Below are 20,538 nucleotides of genomic sequence, written 5' to 3'. Positions count from 1 at the left end.
AGCCAGAAGCAAGAAGATGGTCCGGAAAATCGGCGGCATGAAGACTCTGTCTTCACCAAGGTAGCGCACAGCACTGCAGCTGTGCGCCATTGCTCCTCTCACACACTTCACACTCCGGTCACTGAGGGTGCAGGGCGCTGGGGGGGGCGCCCTGAGGCAGCAATAAAAACACCTTGGCTGGCTAAAATACCTCAATATATGGCCCCAGGGGCTATATATGAGGTAAATACCCCTGCCAGAATTCCATAAAAAACGGGAGAATAGGCCGCGAAAAAGGGGCGGAGCCTATCTCCTCAGCACACTGGCGACATTTTTCCCTCACAGCTCGGCTGGAGGGAAGCTCCCTGGCTCTTCCCTGCACAGTAAGAGGGAAAAGAGAGGGGGGGGCATTAAAATTGGCACTGTATACAGTATATTATATAAAAGCTATTAGGGACATAACTCAGTTAGTCCCTGTATATATATAGCGCTCTGGTGTGTGCTGGCATACTCTTACTCTGTCCCCCCAAAGGGCTTTTGTGGGTCCTGTCCTCGTTTAGAGCATTCCCTGTGTGTCTGCGGTGTGTCGGTACGGCTGTGTCGACATGTTGAATGAGGAGGCTTATATGGTGACAGAACAGAGGCCGATATATGTGATGTCGCCCCCTGTGGGGCCGACACCAGAGTGGATGGATAGGTGAAAGGTATTAACCGACAGTGTCAACTCCTTACATAAAAGGGTGGATGACGTAACAGCTGTGGGACAGCCGGCTTCGCAGCCCGCGCCTGCCCAGGCGTCTCAAAGGCCATCAGGGGCTCAAAAACGCCCGCTCTCTCAGATGGCAGACACAGATGTCGACACGGAGTCTGACTCCAGTGTCGACAAGGTGGAGACATATACACAATCCACTAGGAACATCCGTGACGTGATCCCGGCAATAAAAAATGTGTTATACATTTCTGACTTTAACCCAAGCACCTCTAAAAATGGGTTTTAGGTTTGGGGAGAAAAAACAGGCAGTGTTTTGTTCCCCCATCAGATGAATAAATGAAGTGTGTGAAAGCGTGGGTTCCCCCGTTAAGAAACTGGTAATTTATTAAAAGTTACTGATGGCGTACCCTTTCCCGCCAGGTGGATAAGTTACGCTGGGAGATATCCCCTAGGGTGGATAAGGCGCTCACACGTTTGTCAAAAAAGGTGGCACTGCCGTCTTAGGATACGGCCACTTTAATAGGTACCTGTTGATAAAAAACAGGAGGCTATCCTGAAGTCTGTATTTACACACTCAGGTACTAGACTGAGACCTGCAGATAGTGCTGCTGCAGCGTGGTCGGTGACCCTGTCAAACAGGGATACTAGTTGGCAAACATAAAAACATATTAAAGACGTTGTCTTATATATGGGGGATGCACAGAGGGATATTTTGCCGGCTGGCATCCAAAATAAATGTAATGTCCATTCTGTCAGGAGGGTATTAGAGACCTGTCACTGGACAGGTGATGCTGACTTAAAAAGCGCATAGAGAGCCTTATAAGGGTGAGGAATTATTTGGGGATGGTCTCTGGGACCTCGTATCCACAGCAACTGCTGGGAAGAAATAATTTTACCTCAGGTTTCCTCACAGACAAAGGTACAGTCCTTTCGGCTTCAGAAAAGCAAGCGGGTCAAATGGCGCTTCCTTTCTGTACAGAGACAAGGGTAGAGGGAAAAAAGCTGCACCAGTCAGCCTGTTCCCAGAATCAAGATTCTTCCCCCGCCTCCTGTGAGGCCACACCATGACGCGGGTGCTCCACAGGTGTAGCCAGGTACGGTGGGGGGCCGTCTCAAAAATTTCAGCAATTAGTGGGCTCGCTCACAGGTGGATCCCTGTTTCTTTCAAGTAGTATTTCAGGGGTACAAGCTGGAATTCGAGATGTCTCCCCCCAGCCGTTTCCTAAAATATGCCTTGCTGACAACTCCCTCAGGCAGGGAGGCTGTGCTAGAGGCAATTAATAAGCGGTATTCCCAGCAGGTAATAGTCAAGGTGCCCCTACTTCAACAAGGACGGGGTTACTATTCCACACGGGTTGGGGTACCGAAACCGCATGGTTCGGTGTGACCCATTTTATATTTAAAATCCTTGAACACAAAAATTCAAGTTCAAGATGGAATCGCTCAGGGCGGTTATTCCAAGCCTGGACGAGGGGGATTACATGGTATCCTGGGACATCAAGGATGCTTACCTGCATGTCCCCATTTACCATCCTCGCCAGGAGTACCTCAGATTTGTGGTACAGGATTACCATTACCAAGTCCAGACACTGCCGTTTGGACTGTACATGGCACCGAGGGTGTTTTATCAAGGTAATGGCCGAAATGTTGATACTCCTTCAAAAAAAAGGGAGTTGTAATTATCCCGTACTTGGACAATCTCGTTATAAGGGCGAAGTCCAAGGAGCAGTTGGTAGTCGGGGTAGCACTATTTTGGAAAGTGCTACAACAGCATGGTTGGATTCTAAACAGTCCAAAGTCACAGCTGGTTCCTATGACACGTCTACTGTTCCTGGGGATGGTTCTGGACATAAACCAGAAATAGTGTTTCTCCCGGAGGAGAAAGCCAAGGAGTTGTCATCTCTAGTCAGAGACCTCCTGAAGCCAAAATAGGTAGCGGTGCATCATTGCACGCGAGTCCTGGGAAAAATGGTAGCTTCCTACGAAGCAATCCCATTAGGCAGGTTCCATACAAGAACTTTTCAGAGGGACCTGTTGGACAAGTGGTCCGGATCGCATCTTCCGATGCATAGGCTGATAACCCTGTCCCCAAGGACCAGGGTATCTCTACTGTGGTGGCTGCAGAGTGCCCATCTTCAAGAGGGCCGCAGGTTCGGCATACAGGACTAGGTCCTAGTGACCATGGATTCCAGCCTTTGAGGCTGGGAGGCAGTCACACAGGGAAGAAATTTCCAGGGACTTTGGTCAAGTCAGGTTATTTCCCTACACATAAATATTCTGGACCTGAGGGCCATTTACAATGCCCTGAGGCCGGCAAGGCCTCTGCTTCAAAACCAGCCGGTACTGATCCAATCAGACAACATCACGGCAGTCGCCCATGTAAACCAACAGGGCGGCACAAGAAGCAGGATGGCGATGGCAGAAGCCACAAGGATTCTCCGATAGGCGGAAAATCATGTGTTAGCACTGTCAGCAGTGTTCATTCCCGGAGTGGACAACTGGGAAGCAGATCTTCTCAACAGACACGACCTCCACCCGGGAGAATGGGGACTTCCTCCAGAAGTCTTCCAATAGGATTGTACACCATTGGGAAAGGCCACAGGTGGACATGATGGCGTCCCGCCTCAACAAAAAGCTATAAAAGATATTGCACCGGGTCAAGGGACCCTCAGGCGATAGCTATGGACGCTCTGGTAACACCGTGGGTGTACCAGTCGGTTTATGTGTTCTCCCCTCTGCCTCTCATACCAAAGGTACTGAGAATAATAAGAAGGCGAGGAGTAAGAACGATACTCGTGGATGGCCAAGAAGAGCTTGGTAAAAAAAAACACAGGTTGTTGATCTTGCACCGAACTAGATTCAGAAATACAGGGAATTATATAGGAGCCAGAAATGGACGATCATATATTGGAAATCCCTATCTGTCCGTATGGCGGTGCGCCCAGGGTCATAAAAACGAAGTACATCTGTATCTACAAAGAGAAAAAGTATGACACTAGTTTGGGCGCACTCTTATTATTGTTTTCTTTTAAATTATGATCATATGAGAAATGATAATGACATCTTAAGCTTGTACTCTACACCTCATTAGAAAACTAAAGACTAAATATATACTGCACGTATCACCATGTATGAAAATGATATCAGGAAGGAACACCACTGAATGTATACAAGATAATGTGTGGAATGTTCAGATCCTTAATTATGCCTGGATAATTGCATAATGGAGGGTGGCTACATCACAAGCAACCTCCGTCTGCCAAGGATCTGTACAAACTTGGTTTGTATTAATGCAACCCTGGATAGGGTAGGGTTAGTGAATGAGAGAGCCCACACACTATATGCTGATATCTAGTAGTTACCCACTGTCTTAAATTGGTGAACTTATTAGGAAAATAGTTGGAATCAGTAAAGTAGTGATACTGCTGTTGGCGTTCTTGCCCTAGGTAGATCTTCCTACTTCACCGGGTATTCCCTAGTAGTCACCCGTCTAGGTACTGACCCAGCCCGCCTCCGTTTAGCTTCCAAGATCGGACGAGATTGGGCGTGAACGGAGGGGTATGGTCGTAGAGAGAAATTGCCCTACATCGCCAATGAGAGTGCACCGAAACGGAAGGATGGGTTCCTTCTCGGGAGGAGAATTATTGTGAGAAAAAGACGTGAATCTGCTGTCCCCGTTAGACTGGCGGGACGTGTCCCGTGGTGGACTAGTCCGCCTGAATCGTGGATGAGAGTTCACAGAAGGAAGAAAAGTGAGAATGAAGAAAAAGAATTACACAGTTATATAGGACACCTATATGGGCGTTCTCAATTTCTTGCAGTCATCTGTTGGATTTCAATTGTTATGCGTCTTTGATAAGCAGTATAGTACAGATGATACAATAAAGAAGAAAAGCGTAAGGTGCCGAGAAATATACACACTAAATATTCACTTATGACAGTGGAAAAGTATGAATTTGTTTTGAACAGTGGTGGACATGCGGTTTTTGCCTAGAAAATATCTGTATTTTTTTGTTTGAGAGGTAAAAAATACACACAGAATTGATTGAGTATACACTCCTATGAGAGGGTGTTGCAGGTAGTGTTTCTGCTTGGAATACCTGCTAGTCTTACAGAAAAATAAGTAAATTGTTTAAGTATACACACAGACTCATTTGTATATCAATACCTATGTAAGAGTTTTGAGAAAAAAGATTTTTTGTGTTTTTAGGAAAAGTCTGATTGTGTACCTGCTGGAACAGCAGGAAGACAGATTGTTTAAGGATGCACAACTTATCGGGGTATTGCAGGTAATGTTCCTGCTAACCAGAAATAATAATTGAAACAAAAATGGTTAAAGAATACATATCACATATTCAGATGTCAGACATAGGAGGTGCCCTTTGGAAGACACACCTGTTATGAGGAATAGGATATCCACTATTTCAATGACAGATGTGCAAAATTTACCCTAAGCGAGATAAGGAGAATATTGGATATCACTCATTACTGATGTCAGACATAGAAGGTGCCCCTTGGAAATGCAGAAAATTCAATTGTTATTAATACACACTCAGACTTATTTGTATATAAAGACCTATGAGAGGGTATTTTAGGTGGTGTTCCTGCTTGTTAGAACAATCCTGTGTTCTGAAACAGGTCTAATTATGTGCCTGCTAGAACAGCAGGAAGACAAATTGTTATGAATAAGCACACCTAAGGTGGGGTGTTGCAGGTATTATTCCTGCTGATATCACATATTCAAATGTAAGACATAGGAGGTGCCCCTTGGAAGGCACACCTGTTGTAGGGAATGAGATATCTATTATTTCAATGACTGATTGGCAAAAAATGCCCTAAACAAGATAAAGAGAATATTGGATATCACCCATTCCTGATGTCAGACATGAGAGGTGCCCCTTGGAAAAACGCGTTTCACCCGGTAACGGGCTTGTTCACTTTCTTTCTGTGCAGCTTAAGATGTCATTATCATTTCTCATATGATCATAATTTAAAAGAAAACAATAATAAGAGTGCGCCCAAACTAGTGTCATACTTTTTCTCTTTGTAGATAAAGAAGAGCTTGGTACCCAGAACTTCAAGAATTTATATCAGAGGACCCATGGCCTCTGCCACTCAGACAGGACCTGCGGCAGCAGGGGCCCTGTCTGTTCCAAGACTTACCGCAGCTGCGTTTGTCGGCATGGCGGTTGAACGCCGGATCCTGAAGGAAAAGGGCATTCCGGAGGAAGTCATTCCTACGCTTACTAAAGCCAGGAAAGAGGTTACAGCAACTCATTATCACCGCATATGGCGAAAATATGTTGCATGGTGTGAGGCCGAAAGGGCCCCAACAGAGGAATTTCAACTAGGTCGATTTCTGCATTTCCTGCAAGCAGGAGTGACTATGGGCCTTAAATTGGGTTCCATTAAGGTACAGATCTCGGCTCTGTCGATTTTCTTTCAAAAAGAACTAGCTTCAGTACCTGAAGTTCAGACATTTATAAAAGGAGTGCTGCAGAGTCAGCCCCCGTTTGTGCCTCCTGTGGCACCTTGGGATCTCAACGTGGTGTTGAGTTTCTTAAAATCACATTGGTTTGAACCACTAAAAACCGTGGATCTGAAATATCTCACGTGGAAGGTGGTTATGTTATTGGCCTTGGCTTCTGCCAGGCGAGTATCAAAGTTGGCGGCTTTGTCTTGTAAAAGCCCTTATTTGATTTTCCATATGGATAGGGCAGAATTGAGGACTCGTCCCCAGTTTCTCCCAAAGGTGGTGTCAGCGTTTCGCCTGAACCAGCCTATTGTGGTGCCTAGGCTACTAGGGACTTGGAGGACTCCAAGTTGCTAGACGTTGTCAGGGCACTGAAAATATATGTTTCCAGAACGGCTAGAGTCAGAAAATCTGACTCGCTGTTTATCCTATATGCACCTAACAAGCTGGGTGCTCCTGCTTCTAAGCAGACTATTGCTCGTTGGATTTGTAGTACAATTCAGCTTGCACATACTGTGGCAGGCCTGCCACAGCCAAAATCTGTCAATGCCCATTCCACAAGGAAGGTGGGCTCATCTTGGGCGGCTGCCCGAGAGGTCTCGGCTTTACAACTTTGCCGAGCAGCTACTTGGTCAGGGGCAAACACGTTTGCAAAAATTCTACAAATTTGATACCCTGGCTGAGGAGGACCTGGAGTTCTCTCATTCAGTGCTGCAGAGTCATCCGCACTCTCCCGCCCGTTTGGGAGCTTTGGTATAATCCCCATGGTCCTTACGGAGTTCCCAGCATCCACTAGGACGTTAGAGAAAATAAGAATTTACTCACCGGTAATTCTATTTCTCGTAGTCCGTAGTGGATGCTGGGCGCCCATCCCAAGTGCGGTTTATCTGCAATACTTGTACATAGTTATGGTTAACTAAATCGGGTTATTGTTGAGCCATCTGTTGAGAGGCTCTATTGTTTCATACTGTTAACTGTGTTTCATATCACGAGTTGTACGGTGTGATTGGTGTGGCTGGTATGAGTCTTACCCGGGATTCAAAATCCTTCCTTATTGTGTACGCTCGTCCGGGCACAGTACCTAACTGAGGCTTGGAGGAGGGTCATAGTGGGAGGAGCCAGTGCACACCAGGTAGTCTAAGATCTTTCTAGAGTGCCCAGCCTCCTTCGGAGCCCGCTATTCCCCATGGTCCTTACGGAGTTCCCAGCATCCACTACGGACTACGAGAAATAGAATTACCGGTGAGTAAATTCTTATTTATTTGCTTTTAGGTTTCAGACCTATTCGTCCTAAATGTAACACAGAAGATAACACTAATATCTTATATCGCTATACCTATGTTGTGTGTTGTCCCCATACACTAATATAGAATGTATGTTTAGTATGGCCGAGCATGCTGTAATGCCAGTTGGTGCATCCTAAACACCACCGCCGGTCACACCATATGGAATTGTGCATTTTCTCCATCTGACCAAGGCCTCCTATGCTTGCTTAGTACACACATTTTAACGCATGTACCATAGGGCATTTTCCGAAAATTTTGCCCATGCACAGTTGCAAATAATCGCTCAACTACACAAATAACGTTGCACTGCGTGCGGATTGTGTGTGACTCAGAACCAGGCCATTATGATGAATAGACCCCTAAGAGAGTACAGAAAATGCTTTGACACTGTAACTGCCCAGATTTTAATTGTGTCACCAAATACAGGTAAATTGGATAGAGTTTGCAGTAATATTTCTGATAATGAATTTAAAATTCTGGCTAATGACTTGTAGGACGTGACTGAAAGACAGTACATTACGTATCTTCTTGATTTATTTCTTTGTGTTCTAATTTCACTTTCCCTATGAAAACACACAAGCAGTGTACTCTTTCAGCAATTATATATATCTATAATCTCCCTAGTGGCAACCTCTATTATTTGTAAAAAAATAAATCAGAATTTTCACATAGGTTTAAGGCTATGTGAATATCCTTTGAGGCAGTCATTGGTTTTCTACTTCTTTTAAGAAAGGGCATTATGGTGGCAATTATACAATACAGAAATCATTCCAATTGGTATACAATACACAGAGCATCTCAGAGTGGCAGATACACTAATAAGCCTAGTGCCCACTGCACACAGCAGTGTGGAAACTAGTCACTACTATGCAGTGATGACCTGATTCTGGTTACTGAACCCACATGTATCTGGGGCCTTGCATTGCAGATCCCCAAATCTCTGTTGGCTTTGGTTTTGTTTGTTTTTAAACCATTTAACTGAATTTTTCCCCCCAAAACTGATCAGAAATACAGTAGCTCAGGGTTTTTGTTACTTTAATATAATTTAGAACGTTTTTTTTTTAACATTTTTTATTAATCAGAGCACACACGTTATATCACATAACAATTAAAAAAAATCAAAAGTATAGTAAGTACATAAACATTTTAGAGATAGCAGCAATCCAAAGAGGAACTACATAGGCAATGATGGATAGTAAAGGTCCATACACACCAGATGACGTAGCTCTATGTGCGATGTCGTCTAGTGTTTCCCCTCACGGGTCGGGGCGGTCGGCGGCTCCCCGTACACACTGAGTGATATGACCGTTCCTATCGCTCAGTGACGTCACGCAGCGGCCGGCCATGCATGCAGCTCCTGGATGATAGTGCAGATCGAGCATGCATTCACTGCCAACAGCGGCAATCGTTGCCAACCCACGGGGCCGCACATCGATTGTCGCTGGCGGCATACACGTGCCGAGAAAATGAGCGACACTGACCAGGAAGGGGGAAAATTAGCAACGTCGCTCATTTTCTCGGCAAGTGTGTATGCACCTTAATGTGTATATTATAAATCAATACATAATATGCAGTTCCCCACCTAGCCATAGTCAGCAGTCCCGTTCTCCTCCACAACCCTGAATCCAGATACTAAAAACAAGGCTTATGGGTGATGAAAGTATTATTTATTCTTAAAATATATTTAAATATTTTATTTTATATATATATATACCTAGAAGTTGTTTTGCACCCCCTACCTTCCCATGTCCATAAATTTGGTCATTTTAATGATTTTATGAATTGGCCACATTTCTGTTAACATTTCAACAGCTGATCTCCTTTCCAAATATAAAGTATTCAACATTTCCACCTGTAGTGTCTCAAATTAGGGAGAGGAGGGGGATGTTCACAGTTATTGGATTAATTGTCTTGCTATGGTGACTATCACCATTAATAGAGGAAATAAAGAAGGAATTAAAAAGCCAGCATTGGAAATGAGTCAGGAGAAGCGCCCCTTGATCTATGGAGAGCTGTAAACTGAAACTAGGTTTAATAAAACCCATGACCAGGGCCGGATTAAGGGGCAAATGGGCCCAGGGCTAAAAATGTTCAAGGACCTGTTATGAGAAGTGGAGGAGGTGAGGCCAATGTCATGTAGGCAAGTAGACACCATACACTATAAGCCCCAGTGTCTCCCTAAATATATAAAAGTACAAAAATTGCATCATTTTGTGTGGAAAATAGAAATGGAGTTTTAACCATTATGATTTATGGCCGTCCATGTGGTCAGCTGGTGGCTGGTCATCATCATGTTGTCATGGTGATGGGCCTATTTTTATGTGGAGGCCTGGAGCTGAAGCTCCACCCACTCCATTGTTAATCTGCTGCCACAACCAAATGCCAAAATGTGATTATTTTCATGCAGTGCCAATGGTTTATGAATGAAATCTGTTTAGTGAACTCTGCATTTTGGGCATACACCTATGCTGTAATTGTGTTGGGTATGGTATACCGGCACCGGGATCCCAGGCCGCCAGAATGCTGGCAGGGGGGCGAGCACAACGAAGCCCCTTGTGGGCACGCTGCGCTCGCCACGTTGTGGGCTTGGTGGCTCGATGCGCTCGCCACAGGTTCTATTCCCACTCTATGGGTGTAGTGGACACCCACGAGTAGGAATAGCCCCTGTTAGCCGGGATTCCGGCTGTAGGTATTGTCGGTGGTCCGGATTCCAGCATCGTTATGCTGACCACCAGGATCTCGACTGCTGGCAATGTAACCGCATCCCCTGTAATTATATGCTTACGTTGAGCTTGTGAAATACTGTATATGCCTGTTCATTTTTTTATGTATATCTCATTTAGGGGGTAATTCTGAGTTGATCGTAGCAGCAAGTTTGTTAGCAATTGGGCAAAACCATGTGCACTGCAGGTGGGGCAGATATAACGTGCAGAGAGAGTTAGATTTGGGTATGGTGTGTTCAATCTGCAATCTAAATTGCAGTGTAAAAATAAAGCAGCCAGTATTTACCCTGCACAGAAACAAAATAACCCACCCAAATGTAACTCTCTCTGCAAATGTTATATCTGCCCCCCACCCCCTGCAGTGCACATGGTTTTGCCCAACTGCTAACAAAGTTCCTGCTGCGATCAACTTGAAATTACCCCCATAGTACGGCATAATGCACTGACTTCATAATACTAGCAAAGTTGCATAGGATAGGAATCAGTAAAAGAAGGATTGTCTTTTTACCAGGCTATCACTATTCTTGACCACACAACATCAGGTTTCCTGTGAATAAGTTCACTATTCACATATCTAATTCAGAAAGTATTAGTTTAGTAAGTAAAAAATGTAATCAATGAATTAAGAGTATCTGAACAATGTATCTGACTAGATTGCTTAGAAATTAAGCACAGATCCCTCCGTGTGTATACCCCATATCGATTGCAATGCGCGTCGCTATCGCCGGTTCTAGATTGGCCTGCATGCAGGCACAATCTAGTTGCATCACTCACTTCACTGCTGGGTGAAGTGAGCATCCCGTCCCCCCGCCGCCCCCCCTCGCTCAGCACACATCGTGCTCTGTGCTGAGCGGGGGAGAGATGTGTGCTGAGCGGTCTGCGCTAGATCGGTCAGCACACAACTCCCCGGGTCAGAGCCGGCCTTAGGCATAGGCAAATGCCTAGGGCATTTGGTATGCTTAGGGGCCTATTTTCTGTGTGTATTACTGGAAATCACTGTAATGTAGATTTCGTATGCAGATACAGCCGCAGTCACACACAGAATATAGGAATGCTGCATATCATTTTAATCAGCAGAAGCTGCTTGTGCCTCCTAGCCACATAGTAATGCAAATAAGACGCATTTTCATAAACAAAAGGCGCCCGACATTAGCAGAGCTGCCAGCTGACTTATGCCAGGCATCTCTTGCAGAACTAGCACCGGTGCTAGGGAGCACCAGCCAAAATCTTGCCTAGGGCATCATATTGGTTAGGGCCGGCTCTGCCCCGGGTGTACCCACCTTAAGATAAACATGTTGCATAACAGACATGGCTATGTCATGCTCCTGGAGGTACATGTAACACTGCTGATTGGGCAAGTCTACTCTATCCTTCAGGTATTGACATAAGTGGATAACACCACATGGATCAAAATTTCCTTAAAAGTCATTATTCCTTTATTCCCCCCAAATCAAATAATGATCTCTCTTTTGGTTTTTAAATGTAAACCCAATATATGTTATTACTATACAATGCAGACCCTAAATTTTTAGTAGCTTTACAATGAAAACTCAGATTTTGCACACGCCAGAAAAAGGGGTGAGTCCAGCCAGGAGGAGGCATGGCCTCATCTTTGTGACTCTTGGGGGTGTACCCAGCACACTTGCGGAAGTGCTGGCCTATCCCCAACCTCTCCCCTCACTCTGAATAGATGCTGTGCACATCTATTCTCTGACAGTGATCGCCAAGCTGCAACTTGCAACCTGCAGGTGGGGATGGCAGAGGGCAGACTGTTCAGCTTGGCGCTGCCATAAGGGCAGGGTGTATTTTGTCAATTTAAAATTGGTCAAAAAACAGCCTAGCGGGAAGACTATCCTCCAGTGTGAGCAATTAAACATCTGTTTACACACCCACTTCAGTGACACTGCCAATGCTCCCATCAGAAATGATGAGGCCCGGGACTGACCCTCACAAGGCAGGGCCCCCACCACCACCACACACACTGTACCATTCCCCCTCCCCCCCCCCCCCCCCCCCTCATTACCCAAACTTAACCTTTTGAGGGGGCCCGGGTGGCTGCAGACAGCCACGGTGCGGAGGGACAGAGCCGCGGTCAAATTATGCCTACAGAGCTGCTGAGTGGAAGCTCCTGATTGGCTGCCGGTCTGTGAGCTCCAATTAACTCACGGCCGGCTCTGTAGTAAGAATACGACCGCGGATCTATCCCTCGGTGGCTGCCTGCCGATGCGCAGGCAGGCAGCTGACCTGGCCCCCTGATCCTGACTGCAACCATCTGGGCCCCTTCTCAGTCCGGGCCCGGAACTGGAGTAACCGCTGTCCCCCCTTGATGGCAGGTCTAATACCCATAATATGTCCATAAGATAGATGGCCATGGGTCTGATTAGCCACCTCCTAGTCACCTCCCATTAATGCACAGCACATTTCCAATACATTCCTGATACTGTGTATCTCTATCACGTCTGCATACACACCGTGGAACGTATGCGCCATGCAACTGTATAGGGAATTAGCTACATATACATATACAGCAGAAACAAATCACTCATATCTGTGAACACCGGCATTGCATGTAAATTAGGCTCTGTGTTCTTATTTTGAATTTTTACTCAGTATATTTTACCGTTATTTTATTAAAATCATGTAAACCAACTTGTGAGAGAAACATGTTTCTTTAGGGGGATGGATACTCCTGGCTGTATTGCATTATTTAATGCAACTGGCCAGAAGAATATGAGACAGTAACATGATACCCTCTCCAGCCAGGTACATCCTGCTGCTGAGCCTTCAGGACAACTGCAATATATAATTCAATGTGGCTGATGTGATGGTCTATTGTATTCTTAATATACCTTAAAGCTAAAATTGCAGTTACAGCCACCAATTGGTCAAAGATTTCGGCCTCCCAGCATGCAACGGGCCCGTCCATATATCCCCGCCTCCTGGCTCAGGCAAATCAGTTGTTTTTCCAAAGCTCAAGGCAGGAGTATCATAGAAAGCCCTAATCAGGCGAGAAGAACACACATGCACACCCTTCCGTACAAGAAGGAAGAGGTTAGTGAGTAAAAAGGATCCTCAAATCAGGTGCGCCAGGGTGGGATCCCTGTGGATCCTGTGGACTTAGGATAAATACCGTTATCAGCTGTAAGTTCTTACCATAACGAATATTTCCCCGGCAGGGTCCGCAGGTTATCCACAGGATAACATTAGGATGTCCCAAAGCAATTTAGTGGTGGGGATGCTCCTGATTGGATAGGAGAATCCTTCGCCCAAATTCAGCGTCCTGAGAGGCAAAGGTATCAAAGGCATAATGTCTAATCAATGTGTTAATGGAGACTGGCTACCTGACATATTTATTCTGCTGAAGCACCACGTTGTGCTGGCCATAATGGACCTACCTTATTAGTAGAATGAGCAGAGACATTAGCCGGAACAGGGAGATCAACTTGAGAGTATGCTTCTGAAAATTTTAATCCGAAGCCACTTCGCCAGTGTCTGCTTATCAGCAGGCCATCCTCTCTTGTGAAATCCGTAGAGAACGAAGAGAGTGTCTGTATTTCTGATGGCACTGGTACGATCCACGTAGATCCTTAAGGCAAGGACTACTTCCAACGATGCATCTCCCGCAGAAAGGTCCGGTCCCTGGAAAACCGAGACTACAATTTCTTCGTTAAGGTGGAATTTAGACACCACCTTAGGAAGATACCCAGATTTGGTTCTAAGAAATGCTCTATCTGGATAAAAAAAATCAGAAATGGAGGGCGACATAACAATGTATCTAAATCTGAAACTCTTAAAACTGAAGCAATAGCCAGTAGAAAGAGAACTTTAGCTGTCAACCATTTAAGATCCACTCTTTTTAGTGGTTCAAATGGAGCAACTTGAAGGGCACTTAAAGTCCCAATGCACTGTAGGAGGAACAAAACGAGGTTGAATGTGCAACATTCCCTGGAAAAAAGTGCGCACATCCTGCAGATTAGCAATTTTCTTTTGGAACCATACAGTCAATGCTAACACTTGTACTCTCAAAGAAGCCACCTATAAACCTTTATGCATTCATGCTTGAAGGAATGATAAGACTTTGGAAACTGATAACCAAGGGTCAAATTTTTGATCACTGCACCATTGAATATAGGCTTGCCATATTTGGTGATAAATGCGAGCTGAGGAAAATTTCCTAGCTCTGAACATAGTTTGAATTACCTGTTGTGAGAATCCTCTTGCCTTCTGGATGGAAGTCTCAAGAGCCAGGACCCTGAGACAGTAGATGTGGACATTGGCCCTCATTCCGAGTTGATCGCTCGCTGCCGTTTTTTGCAGCGCAGCGATCAAGTGAAAAATCAGCAAATCTGCACATGCAAGGTTTTTTAGTCACTCAAGTGTTCGTAGTATGATTGACAGGAAGTGGGTGTTTCTGGGCGGCAAAACTCGGCGTTTTCAGGGAGTGTGCTAAAAACCGCAGGTGTGCCAGGCAAAAACGCAGGAGTGGCTGGAGAAACGGGGGTGGCTGGCCTAACGCAGGGCGTGTTTGTGACGTCAAACCAGGAACTAAACAGACTGCATTCATCGCAAGATAGGAGTAGGTCTGGAGCTACTAAGAAACGCCATGAAATTTTTCCTGTGCAGTTCTGCGATCCTTTCGTTCGCACTTCTGCTAAGCTAAGACACACTCCCAGAGGGCGGCGGCTTAGCGTGTGCACTGCTGCTAAAAGCAGCTAGCGAGCGATCAACTCGGAATGAGGGCCATTGAAGGAGTAGGAATGAAGCATCCATCGACATCTTCTGCAGATCTGTGTAGCAATGTCTTCTGGATCAAACCGGAGCTATTAGTATCACGGCACCCTTACTTTGTCTTACCTTTCACATCACCCTGGATCACAGGGCGATTGGTGGAAACACATGAGCCAGACGAAAGTTGACAAGTCATCCACAAAGGTCGCTCTGGGATCCTTTGTTCTTGACCCGTATGCAGAAACTTTGTTGTTCTGACGGGACGCCATGAGATCTATTTCCAGTAACTCCCATTATGTACCAGAGTTTTGTATGACCTTGGGGTGTAAAGCCCATTTGTTTGCATGAATAGAGTGTCGACTGAGAAAATCCGCTTCCCAGTTTAGGACTCCCTGAATGAATACTGCGGACAAGGCTGGATAATGAAGTTCTGCCCACTTTTACGTGTGACTTACCTTCTTCATTGTGTTTTGGCTGTGAGCTCCTCCCTGATTGTTGAGGTACGCTACTGCCATTGCAATGTCCGAGCGGATTTGTACTGGTTTTATCAGAAGGATATTATTTGCCTGAATAAATGCCATATATATGGCCCGAAGTTCCAACATATTTATTGGCAGGCAACTTTCTTCCTTGGTCCACTGCCCCTGGAAGCAACTCCTTCCTGACACTGCTCCCCAGCCCTGAAGACTGGCATCCGTTGTCAGAGTTTCCCAATCTGATATCCAAAGGAGTCTCCCTTTGTCCAGATAGGATGTCTGTAGCCACCAGGCTATTGACTTCCTTACTTCCAGAGGAAGGACCATATCTGCGTTTTTATTGTCTGATGAAAACCTTTCCACTTGTGAAGGATCAGACGTTGTAGATGTATCTAGTGGAACTGAGTATACTCCATCATGTCGAATGTCTACACAATCAAACCCATCATACGCATTACCGCGTAAATGAATACCGTTTGACTGTGTAGCAACTCCTGAATCCTTAAGTGAATTTTGGATATTTTGTTTCAGAGGTAAAATTACTCTCTGAATACCCAATTCCAACACAGCCCCCAAGTGAGTCATCCGTTGTGACGGAAACAGAGACGACTTTGATCAATTTATGAGCCAACCGTATATCTCTAACAAGCTGTTGTCTGTTGCAGATGATACTGAACAATTCCTGAGACTGTCAGGATTAATAAATTGTCGAGGTATGGATTTTTTAAAAATCCTTATCCCCTGCTAACGGAGATAAGCTGCCATCACCACCATAATTTTGGTGAATACTCTGGGAGCTATGGTCAGTCCCAATGGTAGGACCTGAAACTGAAAATGATGCTGGAGGATAGCAAACCCGACATAGCGCTGATGGAACAGTGCTTTAGAACATGTAGATAAGCATCCTGGATATCCAGGGATACCATAAAATGCTTCTGCTCCATGGCCAAAATAATGGAACGTACGATCTCCATATGAAACCCGAGGCACCCAAATGTACTTGTTCAGCGCTTTGAGATTGAGTATGGGCCGGAAACGACCCATTTGGCTTCTGGACTAAAAACAGGTTGGAATAAAAAATCCTGTCCTCGTTGTGCAGGAGGAACTGGAATTATCACTCCTGACTGAAGCAACTCCTGAACTGCCTCTTGCAAAACCCTGGTCTTCGTTTCCACTGAAGACGGGCTGGTACAAACGTTTAATGAGGGTGTTTCTTGAAAATACCTACAGCACCTGGTATTCCCAGGTGGTTTACCATCCAAGTACTAACCAGGACCAACACTGCTTAGCTTCCAAGATCAGATAAGATTGGGCATGTCCAGTGTGGTGTGGCTGTAGATCATAACCGTGAGATCTGTGCAAACTGAAGAAGTCAGCCTCCCACCCTGAGTTCCCCTAGGCTGATGACTTATCTTCTGATTTGAAAACTGGTCCTCTGGTAGCCCAATACCTTTTAGTCTTACCAGACTTGTTAGATTGGGACTGTTTGCCATTACCCTTTCCTTTTGCTTTTCCTCGATTCCGAAAGGACCGAAAAAGCTGGAAACTAGGATTGAATTTATGTGTGAAAGGAACTTCACTTTCTTGGAGTCTGCTTCTGACTCCAAAATACTGTTTACCAAAAAGAATCTCTCCAGTAAACGAGGTTAAGACTCCAGAACCTTCCTGGATTCTGAGTCGGCTTCCTTGTACATAGCCAACCCGCTCTGCGAGCTGGTACTGCTGAAGCTGATGCATGAGAGGCAATTGTACTGATATCCAGGGCCGCTTATCGCTGCGTGTTTGATATGTGCAATATGGGATTTTGATCTCTAGATGCCATTGAAAGATCCTCCTTCAATGCATCAGCACAGGCTGCCACTGCTTACGGCTGAAGCCATGGCTGGTCTAATGATTGCCCAAAACAAGGAAAAAAAATTTTTTTTAGAAAACCATCAACTATCCTATCCGTGACATCATTTATTTATGTTGAAAGCAAAAATAATGTAGATTTCTCTTACGTCCTAGTGGATCCTGGGGTCTTGTACTTTATTACCAGGGGGTATAGATTGGGAACACTGGAGCCTGGCACTTTAAAAACTTTTAGTGTATGCATGTGTGTGCTGGCTCCACCCCTCTATAGTGTTCACTCTAGGAGTGAAAAGGGGCATGGCGCCGGACTCCGGGGGCACATGTGCCCACGCAAATTAGTGGGCGTGGCCACACCTACGTCATTTTAGGGGGCGGTGCGGCCCACAGACGCTACTATAGAGAGCGTCTGTGGCCAGCGACGTCACTGTTGGGGGCGTGCCCAGCACCTCCGTCGGTGCTGGGCTTCCACCAGCTCTCTCCCAATGCGTGAATAGATGCCACGCGCATGCGCACGGCATCTATACACGCCGGGAGGGCAGAAAGCGGGCGGCTGTTCTAGCAGGGCACCGCAAAAGGGGCAGGGTGGGTTTTGCCTGCTAAAAAACGGGCAGGGCGCGGCGCCCTGCTAAAACAGCCTAGAGTGAACACTACCTCTATGCCCCTCCTATCAGACTCAGTTTAGAAAAATGTGCCTGTGGAGCCGGGTGCACTTCTCTGGAGCTCCAGAGATTTTTCTTTTAAGTTTTATCATTTTCAGGTAGATCTGGTTGGCAACCAGACTACCTCCTTCGTGGGACTTAGAGGGGGGACTGAACCAACCTCCTGAGGGTTAATGGTTCATAATCCCAGCTGACAGGACACTGAGGTGCTGATCACACACCGTTAGTGTGTGTGCCCACGCCGGCAGCTAGCCGCCACCCTCTAACAGATGCCGAAGATCCACTGGCTCTGGGCAACAAGCCCCGCAGTGCTCACTGTCTTAAGGCTTTGTGTGGACTGTATAAGGATGTATAATGTTATTTTTAACGTTGCCAGTATAAAATCACTGTCAGGGACCGTGCACCATTACAGGGGGTGGGGCTTCCCGGAGTGGGAACAGAGGCGGAAAGGCGCCATTTCCTGCTGCTGCGGATCATCAGGCTGCATGAACACTACTCCTCCAGGGACCCACACTGCTACAGACTGTAAACTGGTACCAGGGGGTCATAGAAGGGGGTAGCACACCAACGGTAGCACCGCTGCACTCCTGTCAGGTCATACACATACTTTCACACTCTGTGCTGCTGTGTTTCTGTGCGCTGGTGTCCACTCCTCAGTGTCACTCCATGGGCTCTCTAGGGTCTGCGTGGAGGTGTTAGTCAGTGGGATAAGCTGTATTACGGTTGTCTAAGATGTCTGTTGACATGGTTATGTGTTCTGCTTGTAACTCAACCCCCTCTTCAGCGGGGTGTCGCCACAGGGACACAGTTCATAGGCACCTGACTGGCTAGATAGCTTCAAAAGCATGATTCAGAATGTAAATTCAGAATTGGTGGCTGCTAAAAGAGAGAGACGGGTGTTAAAGCAATCTATTGATTGTGTGGCTAAGGCAGCGGATGCCAAGAAGACTTATCAGCCCCCTCTAGTGGTATCCCATAAATGCTCACTGCCTCAGGTACTCCAGTCTGATTCTGACTCTGATCAGCCGGATGTGGATGATGATGATGATGATGATATGGATGAGGACATCTCTCTGCCCCCTGGAGTGGAGGCTCTCATCTTTGCTATTAGAGAGGTCCTACACATACCGGATCAGGAGGCGGAACCAGATGAGGAATTGTATTTTAATGTTAGACCAAAGAACTCAGCAACTTTTCCTGTGTCTAAGTAATTGAAGTCCCTGGCCAGGGAGGCTTGGTTAAACCCTGATAAAAAATGTAAGATCCCTCAGAGGTTTTTAACTATTTTCCCCTCCCTGCTGAGGACAGGAAGATATGGGAAAATCCCCCATCAGTCGATACGTCTGTATCCAGACTGTCCAAAAAATTGGTACTACCTGTACCAGGGGCTATATCCCTAAAAGAGCCGGCTGACCTTAAGATTGAGACCACGCTCAAGGCACTTTATGCGGTAGCGGGCGCGGCACAGCGCCCCACAATAGGGCGGTAGTCAGGTGGTCTGATACTGTTATTGACGTTTTAGACTCTCTACCCCGGGATGAGGTCATTACTCTGCTGCAGCATATACAGGATGCTGCTATTTTTATGACCGAAGCTATTAAGAAGTTGTGTAAGATAAATGGCCGCACTACAGCTATGGCTGTTTCGGCACGCAGGTCTCTGTGGTTACGTCAGTGGTCAGCTGACACTGACTCCAAAAAGGGTGTAGAAAATCTTCCCTTTACAGGTGATGCCTTGTTTGGAGATGAATTACATAAATGGATCTCCCAGGCAACGGCGGGTAAGTCTACCTATCTACCATCAGCTGCGCCGCATGCTAGACGTTCTTACACCGGACCCTCCTTGCAGTCCTTTTGTGTGGCAAGGTTCAGAGGCAGGGGCCGAGGGGCCTCCACCACCTCCAGAGTATCTCGTGGTAAGTCCTGTAAACCTGCACCTGCTGTCTGCTGGACCAGTCCACCGGATCTCCTGCCGCTAAGCCTTCCGTGTGATGGTTGGCCACAGAGGAAAGGCGACTTTCAGGTAGGTGCTCGCCTTCAACACTTCCCCACATGTGGGTGGAGTCCTGCCGGGATCTTTGGGTGAGAGACCTCATTTCCCAAGGATACCGGCTGGAATTTCAAGCACTCCCTCCTCACAGGTTTTTCAAGTCGGGTTTACTAGCTTTACCCACAGCAAAAAGCTACCTTGCAAAAGGCTATTCAAAAGCTTTTGTGGACAGGGGTGGTGGTGCCTGTACCTCCTCAGTTACACAACCGTGGTTTTTACTCCAGTCTTTTTCTCGTACCCAAACCAGATGGTTCGGTGCGCCCCATCTTGAACTTGAAGTCTCTAACCGTATCTGTGGGTAATCAAATTCAAGATGGAATCCCTGCGGGCGGTGGTGTTCGCGCTGTAGGAGGTGGACTTCATGGTATCTCTGGATGTCAAGGATGCTACCTACACATTCCCTTGTGGCCCCCTCATCCAGCTTACCTCAGGTTCGCCATATTGAACGACCATTTCCAGTTTAAGGCCTTACCCTTTGGATTATCCACAGCTCTGAGGGTTTTTACCAAGGTCATGGCAGAGATGATGCTGCAGCTGCGCATGATGGGAGTCAACATAGTCCCCTACTTGGACAATTTCCTAATGTAGACTGTGTCCAGGGA

General features: G+C 46.2%; 1 protein-coding gene and 2 pseudogenes across 5 annotated transcripts in view; 1 reads left to right on the top strand and 2 right to left on the bottom strand.

The window, feature by feature from the left end:
* Nucleotides 1–20,538, top strand: part of RHBDD3 (rhomboid domain containing 3) — a 148,066-nt gene that overhangs the window by 81,651 nt on the left and 45,877 nt on the right. The gene's annotated exons all lie outside the window — the stretch shown is intronic.
* LOC134949011 (5S ribosomal RNA) lies at nt 4,145–4,263 on the bottom strand (annotated as a pseudogene).
* Nucleotides 16,599–16,717, bottom strand: LOC134947076 (5S ribosomal RNA; annotated as a pseudogene).

The sequence above is a fragment of the Pseudophryne corroboree genome, chromosome 1, assembly GCF_028390025.1.
Source record: "Pseudophryne corroboree isolate aPseCor3 chromosome 1, aPseCor3.hap2, whole genome shotgun sequence".
Taxonomy (NCBI): domain Eukaryota; kingdom Metazoa; phylum Chordata; class Amphibia; order Anura; family Myobatrachidae; genus Pseudophryne; species Pseudophryne corroboree.
This window is presented reverse-complemented; position numbering and strand designations above follow the sequence as displayed.